We start from the raw sequence: 3536 nt of genomic DNA, 5'->3' as shown, positions 1-3536 counted from the left end.
ACAAGCGATAAAAAGAGCTCATTGATTCACGTAATCTGCGTGACGTAGTGAGTGAACTTAGTTGTGTTGAAGAAATCAAATCAGACGGATAAGTTATTTCACAAAAGAAGATAATTCAGTATCTGATGTAGAGGAAATACGAATTGCAACATCTCTATATATCTGTATCATTTAAAAAGCTATCTCATTGCCAAACAAGCAGCTTGATAGCGAAATAATGAATAAATATATTAACATCCAAATATGATCACAGCGTTAATAGAGTTTACCTTTCTTTTAAGCGCCTCCGTAGCGCAATTGGAAGAACGACGGTACGTTGCGCCTTTCGATTGGAAAAGGCCCAAGTTCGATTCTCGTAGTGACGAGAGGAATCTTTATATAGACTTTTACAATCAAAGGTGAGTTAGCCGATCTCATACGGAGGTAGCAGGGTTGTTTCGATCGGATTTTTCATCCCGCATACAGACAAATCGGCTCTTCAGAACACACGCAATTTACAGACAAAAAAATACTAGTTGTCGTGGGGGTGGGCAGTAGATAGCGTTGATGTAGATGATTGGTTGTACAGTGGATGATTGTAGTGGTGAAGACGAAGAGTTGTGTAGGGTGTCCTCCCGCGATGAGTCTACGAACTCCTTGCAGGTGTCACGAATAATAATAATAATGTTTATTTATTTATTCTCTAGCTCCTAAGTTGTTTATGACATTCAGGTAACTTTCATAAAATACATTTCGCTACAAATATTGACATCGCCACACTACATATATTATTATTATTATTATTATCATCACATGACATCTCCAAGGATACATCATGGAGGGACATTGTGCTCCACTATACATAACTTACCATCTTCCCTACTTAATCCTCCAAATGCTACTACCACAACAATATTACTATCATCAACACGCCTTGCAGACTACTCAAAGAAGAAGAAACAGGCTTAGCGCTCATCTTAATTGGTCCAATGCAATTAATTACAGGATAACTTTGAATACTTCTGCATAGAGGGGGAACAATCTGTTTTAGGATTTATTAGAAAACAAGAATGAAGGAGAATGCTATATTTGGTTGGTATATTTGAAATACTCAGAGATGAAAATATGTGAACCATCATTTATAAGACATGTAAGAATAGGAAAAAAATAAGTGTGAGTAGAAACACTTTCATTAATGGTAAAGGATAATTAATAATTATCATTTGCTGGGTAGAGCGAATAGCATGATCCTATAAATTCTAAACATGAATAAGTGAATTTATGATGGCATAATTAAAAAAAAAACTTATGAAGAGAGAGTATTGCAGGAATATATTTTATTTTATTTTTTTTTTTCGTATGGAGTTCCCTCCCTTTTCTCCCCCGTCCCTATTGGGTCGAGTTGAGCCCCCCCTCATGGGGGGGTAAGTAATTATGGCTATAGATCCGTGTATTCACTGGACTGGTTTGCCTGCTTATAGGATGAAAACCCCAGATAAACTGGGAAAAAACCTTGATGTCCACGCCCAAGACCGCCTAGCTTGGCTAGGGCTGAGGAAGATCCTTAAGCCCCTCACGTCAGCGATGGGAATCGAACCTAGGACACTCCAGGCATATGGTTGCGAAGCGCAAAGCCACTAGGCTAACGGCGCGGATGCAGGAATAAATATGGTTCGATGGAGCAGCAAATCATCTCGTAAAATTCGTTGCACATGTTATGTGTATTTCTCTGGTTTGTCTATATTTCGCTGTGGTTTCCAAGAAATTTCTTTTGTTTACTGAGACTCAGTATACATAACATCCGATCATTATCCGGAATCATTAATTAACATTAATTAATACAAAATAAATTGCAGTATTTTATTGAGACAAGTTTAAAAATTAACATAGAATTTCATAAAAATGAACTCATAATTTGACATACACATTGTCGTATACAAATAAATATCAATCTATTAGCAATTTATTAATTTATCAATATATCAATTTATTAATGAGATTTTTGCTATTGTACATTACATCCCAAATGCTTTATATCAGGTTCATATTTTGTCACTTTTACTAATACACACGCGGAAGAACTAGATTCATCAGTCATTCTGTTTCTTAAACTGTCTTTTATAAAATTCATTTCGGAAAATAATGACTCACAAGCATATGTTAGAGGAGAAAATTAATTATGGCATAATCATAAAGAGTATTAATACACTTATGTATACGGTGTAGCATGTTGACAAATATAAAAGTACGCATTTAAATTAGTTATCAATCACAGGACTAATGCTACAATATTGTAGTTTCCTCAGGTCAACATCATTAAATTAACTTGCGTAAGTTTCATTGAGATATCCCATTTTGATTACCAAAAATTTTTAATATTATTCAGTATAAAATTATTGATTAGTGTATTATTAAATTGATTTTAATGATGTTGGCTTGAAAAAAAACGGTAGTGAGAAAAATATTTATGCATTGTAACTCACCATAGAAGTCAGTGGAGCAGCAGAAGGATGTCGACTTGTCCGCGAACGCTTACCGTCGAATATAACTTGCCCTCGCGTATAACTGGCACCCCTGATTTCACTTTACGAAAAAAGACGTTAAGAGGTTTTACATATATATACTTCCCACACAAAAAACAACACGCCCTCCCCCAACAACCATCATACACTGTAGATGCAAGAAAAAAAAAACGTTTTATTGTATCCCTGAATAAGGTACAGAGGCTTTTGCAGTCTGTGTAATATATTTCTCAACAAATAGTGCAATTAGAGACAGCTGGAATAAATGCTAACTAATGAATCACATGTACCTCTCTCACAGAAACTACCCTGTATAGGCAAGCAAAACCATGTGTTGCACCGGAAACACAGTATCTAACTAAAACTATTGTCCAATTTTTTAATTACACGAAATAAGTGTTTGTTTGACTGCATTTGAAATTCTGGATGTCATTATGACAGATCACAAAGGCTAACTTCAAATAAAATTCTACTACGAATTGAAACATGCCATATAATGCTTGTGTGAGTTCCCCTTCCAGCTCAAACGCAAAAAAGGCAATAAAAATCAACCAAGGGTTGAAAATTGGTATGAGTTGAACCCACTGGTAATGAGAAGTTCTGTCGGAACGATAAACGACACCCCGTCGTGAATGCCTTAAAACGAAGCAATATATAGTGAATGTTGTTATGACAGTTGCAGATGTTATAGAATTCGGTTGAAGAGAATTAGCATTTCAACTCAAAAATTGTCGGTTCCATTTGTCTTTAAAGGGTCGCGTGATCTTTTGTTAATACTGCATCAATCCAATTCATATCTTCATAGCTGCTTTCTCCTGTAAAACAAAATTTAACTTCTACGTATTGTAACAATTAAAAAAAAGTGGAATAATTTATAAGTGTATAAAAGGAAATCATATGTACATCGTTGACGTGCCAGCAAAAAATTCTCGGGCGTGCCACAGGTTCGCCACCACTGCCCTATTGCAGTGTTTCTCAACCTATGGTCAGCGGACCACAGGTGGTCCACAGGCAGACTTAAATTAACCAAATAAA

Source organism: Typopeltis vanoorti, chromosome 23 (genome assembly GCF_054136105.1).
Source record: "Typopeltis vanoorti isolate ZY-2024b chromosome 23, IOZ_Tvanoo_1.0, whole genome shotgun sequence".
NCBI lineage: Eukaryota > Metazoa > Arthropoda > Arachnida > Uropygi > Thelyphonidae > Typopeltis > Typopeltis vanoorti.
This window is presented reverse-complemented; position numbering follows the sequence as displayed.